General features: G+C 30.6%; 1 pseudogene; it reads left to right on the top strand.

Moving 5' to 3' along the window:
* Nucleotides 1-473: 473 nt before the first annotated feature.
* On the top strand, nucleotides 474-3,460 carry LOC149515659 (acyl carrier protein 2, mitochondrial pseudogene; annotated as a pseudogene).
* The last annotated feature ends 5,469 nt before the right edge of the window (nucleotides 3,461-8,929 follow it).

Below are 8,929 nucleotides of genomic sequence, written 5' to 3'. Positions count from 1 at the left end.
AATTAATTTATGTTCATGCATTTTTAAGTTTAAGGTTTCAATTCATGCATTTCAATTCATGTTAAGTTTAATTTTGATGAAAGCTATTAGTTCAGTTTGTTTATGGTATTTTAGATTTAAATTTGTTATATGCATGTTTAATTTCATCTTTACAATTTAAATTAAATTTTTAATTTCAGATTTAGCAAGCTTAGGTAATTTTGATTCTTCTTGTTTATTTATATTTTATGCATGCTAGTTTAAAGTTTAACTTTATGCAATCTTTAATTTACATGTTTAATTGATTTAGTTTTCCGTTTATTGCATATTTGGTTTAATTCTTGCCTTTACCTTCTGAATATAGTCAAGGGTGCATAATTTCAGCACTTGATTCTCTTTTGTATTTTCAATTCTCATGAAAACCATCCCTACTCACTATTATATTACTTCTGAACACTTTGTGCACTTGCAGATTACACTTAGCACAAACCTGGATGCTTTCAGGAGTGTTTGGGTTCGCATATCCAGAAACGTAAAAATTCTTTAGGATATGCGAATCTGAACACTTTTGAAAGCATTCGGATTTACATATCTGAAAACTTTCAAAAGTTTTCAGATTCTCAAATCTGGACTCTTTTTAAAACCTTCGGATTTATGAATTCAAAAATTTTGAAAGCATTCGGATTTGAGGTTTCGAAACCTCAAATTTTAGTAAAAATTTACACTCTAAACTTAAGAATTCCACCAAAAATGTAATGTAAAAGTCAAACACAATCAAAAGAGATTATCTGCAAATTATAGCTTTATGAGTAATTTAACTCCTGTCTTACTAATTTGGGGAGATTTTTTAATTTGAGTTAAGGGAGAATGAATTGATTTAAGGTTTGGAATGAAGGTTGGATGTGAACGCAACGCCCCTGCCCGGCAACCCTAATCCTATCAATAACGGGCTCTTCGCTCTTACGTTCAAAGCCATATGCCGCCGGTTCTCCGACAAGGTCAAGGGCTCTTTCCTCGACAAATCTGAGGTTCTTCGTTGTCAAAAACTTCCAGAATGTTGATCCTTCCAAGATCTTTACTTTTTCACTCACTTCATTTTTTTTTTCCTTTTTCTAAAATTTTTTGGTTATAATTTGGGGAAAAAGAAACATATAAAATTTTTTTCAATTAAAGAAATGGTCATATTTGGGGTTTTGATTTCTTTCCCTCGCTCTTTGCATTAACTAATAGCTTTTTCTGAATAAGAATTGCCGTGCTGTTCCTTTTCTTTTTTTTTTTTTTTTGGGGGGGGTGGTGTTAATAAATAGTGATTTAATTCTTTCAGTGATGCTGATGAGGTAAATGGGTAATTATTGCAAGTTCCAACGCAACCGTGAAGCTCATGTTAAGTGCTTGTTCCTTGTTTGTAGTGTTATTGTTTCCGATTTGTTTCCTCATAATTGCTTAAAAGTTAGTAACGATAAGTTGGCAAAGGTACCCTCAATAACAAACTTTTGAATATGGTGCTGGATAAGTACCTTTATACCCTTTTTGTCGATGTGAAATTAGCTTCGATACAGCCCTCACAGGTTTAATGTTTGCTTCATGTTTCATGTCAACTTATGGTAAAGCTGGGATTAGGTTTTGGATTGTCTCGGCTTACTTTATTATCGGTCAAGGGTTAAAGGAGTTGCATTTCTCCTAAAGTAATTGGATGACCTACCTTTCAAATTAGTTGGCAAGAAATTTATCTTTTTTTTTTTTTTTGTTCTCTTATGATAATTTTACTATAAAAATGCTGAGAACTGGTAAAAAGAAGTCCCTTTTCTATCTCTAGTTAAATGCCACCAAATTGACGTCTTTAAGAGGGAAAATCAATATGAACTTGAGGTAGATTCTGAATGGACAAACCTGCTCATAGGAAAATGGGAGAAAATTGTGTTTGGCCTATAATGAAATTTTATTTTCTTAGAGCTGATTTCCTCTTGGTTCTTCTGATGTTTTCTTTATGTTTTCTCATGACATTCATCCCAAGAGCAACCTTTTTTGTTTTCTTAATTGGGATATAGGAGGGAAGGGGATGTGAAACTTCTGTAATTTGCAAATAAACAATTTAATGAGATATGGTCAGGCGTAACTATTCTTTTTACGTAGATAATCATAAAGTGGGACCCTTGGATGAATGATTAACAATTACATATTGTTGTTCAATTGCTTCCAGAGGAGCAGGAATAGGAAATAGGTCCTTTGTGGGCTGTAGCTGATGTTGGTAGTGAATATGATAAAGAATTAAAATAGTTAATTAGTTTTTGTAATATTACTGTTGTCTGGTTCATGATTGATATACAAACAAGAATACTTACTTTCTATAAGCTGTTATCCAGTTAAAATGCTAGTTGTAGTTGTAGAAGAAGTGTGATTTTAGATCTACATGGAAAGAAAGAAGATTTTTGTCTCATACAAGTGGATACTGCTAATGAGAAGACTGTGGCTGGTGATTATCATACTACTTGGAAAGAAGCTTGTAGATTTGGAACATGTCAGCTCTTAACTATGTAGCACAAATCTTGGAAACGATGATCAATTGAAACAAGAATTGTAGTCCGCTGCCTACTCATTGGGGTTATTTTGAGTTACAAAACTATTAAAGCACTACAACATATTGTCAAGTTATACCATTGAGGTTTTGATCGATATGTCCTTTTGTGAGGAAAAGGCACACAAAAAACTCCTGCTATATTCCCAGTTTGTTTTTTTTTCCCCTCTCATTTCTTTTCCTCAATATATTTTGAAATGACTAAAAGCATCATTTTCTAGTTTATTATGAGTCCAACTTGTAGCAAGTTCATTTGGCTGCATGTAGAATTTCGCTCATGGAGAGTGTTTCATCCTGTTTAAAATCTTATTTTTCTTTTTTGCAGGTTACCCCAAATGCACATTTTCAAAATGATCTCGGATTAGACAGTTTGGGCACCGTGGAGGTTGTCATGGCCCTTGAAGAAGAATTTGGGTTTGAGATACCCGATAATGAGGCAGACAAGATCAGCACGATCAACCTTGCTGTTGAGTTCATTGCTTCTCACCCTGAGGCCAAGTAAAGGAAATTATCAAGCTCTACTCTTTTCCTTTGTTTTCCTTTTGTTCGTTTGAGACCCGTAGCTGCATTAGGATAATTCTTGAATCTTCCGGCCTAGACGGATGTCTGTAGTGCCTTCTTGCGTTCCTGTTGAGGAGGATTGTTTTTGGATATATACTGCTTCAGTGCTGCTGCTCCAGTTCATAAAATGTGCTAATGTTTTGGTGAGAAAAAGTACTGTATCTTTTATTGCCTTGACAATATTCTATTTTATAAAGTAATAAATTGAGGTAATTGGTTTAAGAAAATTATTGTACTTTATCCATGTTATCAAGCAAAGGCGAATAAATCCGTTACCGGCTTTTTCTTGCCAAACCAATGGGCCATAGGTGTAGTTGCCATGCCTAACCCCAAAATTGCCCAATTTTAAGCTCAGGAGAATCTCATATCAAACTAAGCTTAGGATCTCATCGAGTTGAGTAAATATAGAACTCCTTTAGGCTCAAACTAGTCTTGGTAACTTTAACTAGACAGGATGAACTGTCTCAAAAGTAATACAAAAGAATGTATAAAAATAATGCAGTTTAAATTATAATACAAATTAAAAATATGTTTTATATTTAATTTATCGATACAAATTTGATGTAATAATTTTTTATATTTTATACGTATTTAACACAATACAAATATGATACAGATATATAAATTATTAGGTTTGACTTAAATTTGATTTAATTAAAAAAATTCAAAACTCAATATAGCTCAAGTTTAGTTGAACTTTATTTTTTATAATTAAGTTATATTTGAAAAACAATCAAGTTACAAGAGTTTCATTCAAAATTAAGCTTGATTATAACCAACTCATGTAAAAAGCACAAAACTCAACTAGGGCTCAAGCTTGAGCCAGAATATAAAAATAAAATAAAAAACTTTAAAAAATACTGCTATTTTTTAAGAAATTATTTTCTCTCTCCAACTTGAGAGTTTCCCCTTCCCCTGTGAGATGTCCCTCGTTGTATTTTATATTGATTCTTGATCTTATTTTGGTGAATTTCCTTTTTTTTTCTTTTTTATATGTACTCACAAATTTCGAGTAAAAAATAAAATTAAAAAAATAGAGAAAAATAATAAATATTAAAATAATAAAAAATTTCTTAAACTTTATTATTTAATTTAGATAAATCCTTATATTTTTATTAGACCCAGATAAGTTTTTAAACTTTAATTTGCACCTAAATAAACTTGTAACCTTTAATTTATATTCAAATAAATCTTTAACTTTTATTTTGCACTTAAATAAACTCTTAATATATATAAATCAATGTTTTGTTCGAAATAATAGCTTATTTAGATACAAATAAAAAAAAAAAGATCTTATTTTTGGACAATAAAAGTAAAGGTGTTAATTTAAGAAAAGTTAAATAGTTATAGTTTAGGTTTTTTATAGTATTTTAGCCTTTAGAATAATAAATTTATTTATCAGACTTAAAATTACAATCTCTGAAAATTCTCGTAACATAAAAAGATGCATTAATTCTTTTGTTCTCGAAAAATCCACTACAAGGGTCTGGAATATTGATTCTTGAACAAGAAGAATTGATCTCCCTTTTTAAGGTGGACTAAGATTGAAGAGCAATTTTTTTACAAATTTTGAAATTCAAATACTGCATTCTTCAAGTTTTTCAAAAACAAAATTGATGTCCTTCCTTGGAACAAGATTGAAGCGTAATTTTTTGATAATTTTTTAAATTCAAAAACTATGTTTTTCAAGTTTTTTTCAAAATTTTTCAATTCTCTAAAACTTTATTTTTTAGACTTTATAGAGAGGTTTTGAATCTTCAAAATCTTCTTTTCTTCAAAATTATGAATTGTCAAATGACTTAGAGGACCATTTATTTATAGTTCCAGTTTGCTAGGTGAGAGACAGTTCTAAGACACCTCAACTTTTTTTTTAATCCCTAAATAACTGTAATTTAAATAATAAAAAAAAAAAACTGACGACCTATGGGTGAAATTTAATTAGATGATTCATAAATTTTTGAAATTTGATTGATTGAAGTTCGTATGTATATCTAAATTATTTTAATTTACTTAAAAGATAAATTAAATGATTCACAGATAAATTTTGATTGGCCACAATATGAGTCCTTAAATTTTAATTGTTCAAGTCAAGAATGTTATTTGGTAATTAATTAATCATATTTAGTAATTTTGATTGACTAACATATTTAATTAATCACAAAATTAATTATTTAGTAATTAGTTGTATTATTGGCTTAAATAATGTCCTTAATTTCACATTACAAAAAATGATGTCACTTGAAAAATTTTCAATTAAATAATTTAAAAGAAATTTCACTCAACATGTGATAATTCTAGATAAAAATTTTCTCCTTTCACGGTTTGTTGTGATTAAATTAAGGGCAATGATAGGAGGACAAAAGGAATTTGCGCGCAGGAGCTGTGCAAAGGAGTTGAGAGCTGAGCTAGGTGTAAAGAAACAGAGCATGTCAACGTAGATGAGGACCAAAATGCTTGCAAAATCGTTAGAGTTGAGGTGACAGCCAATCATTAGTTAGTTTTGAATAGGATTATGTAATGAGTAGCTTCCAAATGTTTTCTTTCACATTCTTTCCTTGTACTTAGCAAATTCTGTTAAAGTTGAGCACATGTTGTGCTTATTTATGGCGACATTGTAACGAGCCATGATTATTAACGAAGAAAGTACGTTTCTCTACCTCTTTCCTCTCGTTCTTTCTTATGTTTCTATTTGATTTTATTTCTTTTAAAATTCACCTAGACAATTTGACAAATTTGGTACCAGAGAAGTTAAGATTCAAGCAAATAAAGAAAACCGAGAAAATACAGAAAACATAAAGCTTTGGTAGAAGTACAAGTTTTACGATCTCAGTTGGAAACTCAAAAAATTGTAGATGACAATGTTCCTAGGTGGTGGGAAGAGAGAAGATGATGCATTGATGCCAAATTTGCTGATAATCACTAGGATGCTTGAGTTAATACCCTAAAAAGGGGAAGTTCAAGCTGACTCAGAATCTGGAAGCATTACCAATGCAACCAGAACTCAACCTACTCCAATTTCGCAACATAAACATGATGAACAAGGACCTTTTACCTAATAATAATTAGTATGATACCAGTCACTATAAATCAATTCAAAACATGTTGCCTTTGAAAATAGTGAATATATTAATCTACAACCTCCCATGAATTGCCTAATGGTAATAATCCTATAGGATGGTCAAATAAGTGCCATAAATATTTTTTGATTTTTTTTATTGCTGATCATAAAAAATTAGAAACAGTGTAAGTTTGAAAACTTTGGACACAAAAATATTGAGTCATCACTAATCTTTTTAATTAGGTTTGATTGAGTACTTAAGTAAATTTATATTGTTAAAGTTACCCTAAATTTGGTTAAAACTTTTTAAAAATAATAGGTTTCGATCTAATAAATAAAACTAGTTTAATTGTACAATTATGCGTAAAAAAAATTTTAGTACTCTTACAATGCCCATTAAATTGGTACCAAATAATCTCCAATTATCTTGTCTAAATTTTAATTAAAATGATTTTTACTCTTAATCTATTTTTATTAATTTTAATATTTAAATATTAAAAATATTTTTTAGGCTTTCCAACACTTTTGACTGAAATTATATATAAAAACAACTCATTGCTTTAAAATTACTCAAGTAACCCACTTGTTTTCTTGAAAACACTTCATCGTTGAATTTATTAAATAGTCTACGAGAAACATTTTTTTTAATTACTTTGATTTGTTTACAAATACTAATGAAAACTCTTGATATTGAAAATTTTATTAGAATCCTTTGACTCATTAATTGAGTTTTCGAAAAATGTTTTCACCTAAATATTTTTAGAATTTTATCATCTGAAAATTTTTTTTTATTCAAAATTAATACAAAATAATTGTACAAATAAATTTACTATTTTCAAATTATACAAAATCAAAATTTTCTTCTCCTTTTTTATTATTATTATTATTATTATCTTTCAGCCAAAATTTTAAGTGATATACTAGTTAAAGAAAAACCAGAACAGATTGAATAATAAAGAAACAGAAATAAAACATGAAAACAAAAACAATAAAATGAATAAAAAAGAAATAGATAAAAAGAAAAGAACTGCAAAGGGAAAGCGGGTCAGCAGCGTGCGGATCCAAGTCGGTTATGGAGTAACGTCGGGTCGGCAACCTATGTTCAACCAAAATGCAGCGTTTTAAGTAGACTATAATAAAAACAAAAACATAAACCTCTTCTTTCATTTTGCCCTTCTTCTTCTTCTATCTCTAGGCTTCAAGTTCATTGTCCGCTCTCTAAAGCTTCAAATAGCGTCAAGAGACAACCCAGCAGCAACCGCAAAACCCAAAATTTGGTGGAGCTCCGCCGTTGCGGCCGCCCTTTTACCGCCGGTGACAGTAATGAGAAAAAAAAACCCAAAAACTCTTTGATCCCCTTGACCCGTTTTTCAACGTAGAAACCTTCTAAAATTTGGTAGATCTAGGTTTAAAATTTTGGATATTAACCCCTTTTCCACCACTGTTCTTCGCCCAAAATCCTTCTGCCTCTTTCTGCTAACCCAGAAACTTCCAGACAAACCCAAACTTCCCGAGCCTGAAAAACCAAAACAATTAGTTTTGTGTTTTAATTTTTGCTTTATGATTGCTGTAATTTGCTTGGTTTGTGTAATTGCCCTAGATTTGCTCGTGTTCTTAATTTTTTGCTTTTTGTTTTTCGTTGATGCTTGATTTGTTGTCTTGTGGCTCTGAATTGCTATGGGGTGTTGCTGGATTCGCGTCCCCTCTTTTGATTCGAATGCCTGGCTCTGAATTGCAGAATTTGTTGTTATGATTGTTCATGTTGATTTTCTTATTGTAGGCTGTTTGCTGGGTTATGGGTTTCTGTGTAATTTCACTCTATATGTGTATGATTTCCAATTGTCTCATATGGTTTCTTCGTTTTTGCTCTTTTATGCCTCTGTTTGATCTTGATTGTTCTTGTTAATTGTTCTTCGAATGCCTTTAACTCAGAATTCCGATTAAAAGCGACACATCTGCCTGTAGTCCCATTGCCAACGCGCAGTATGGGTCTATGGCCCCAAGGACACATGTCATAGGTGTAGCTTTCACGGTGGATAAGCCGCGTGGGCCTTCTTGAAGCTTAATTCCCACGTAGACTGATAATTACCATGAGACAGATTGGATGACTCAATCAAGTTTTAACTACGAATTTTTTAACTTAAATAACTTAAATATATATTATTAGAGTTGAAATTACTGTTACTGTTAGCACTGGATTTATCCTCCAATAGATTTTTTTTAAGAGATTTAAATTGTTCTCATTTCAATTATCAAACTCATTGAAATCGGTATTATTATTTATTGTTATAATCTCTTAATGTTAAAAAACATTATTGATAAATATTTTTGTAGTTATTCGTCTTTTATAAATCCAAAAATCTCATTTTTGATTAAGGCTATATATGAACCAAGTTGAGTATCCTTCTGTTCAAGTTTAGTTCGGTTAGTAATAAATGAGCTTCTAAATAAATGAGCTCTTACTGAACTCCACAACATATGTTTGAGCTCAGTTTGCCTACTTTTTGTGAGCTTTAGCCAAAAACAATTGAGCTTCAGCTTTAAGTTTCAAATTTGAACTTTCAGCTCATTATTGTCGGAAAATCGTAATATTCACAATTAATTGTCGACTTTGTTGAACAAATGATCAATAAATGGTAGGAATTTATAGATTTTACTTATCTCTTGTTTTGGTTCTTAAGCAATGTGAGATTCATTTATGTAGTAACAAAATTCTAGCAGAAGAGGAGGATGGGAATATGTAGGCTTTATCCATC

The sequence above is a fragment of the Durio zibethinus genome, chromosome 12, assembly GCF_047325235.1.
Source record: "Durio zibethinus cultivar Kanyao isolate XHJ-2024 chromosome 12, ASM4732523v1, whole genome shotgun sequence".
Lineage (NCBI taxonomy): Eukaryota > Viridiplantae > Streptophyta > Magnoliopsida > Malvales > Malvaceae > Durio > Durio zibethinus.
The sequence above is the reverse complement of the archived record's forward strand: the minus strand, read 5'-3'. Positions and strand labels throughout refer to the sequence as shown.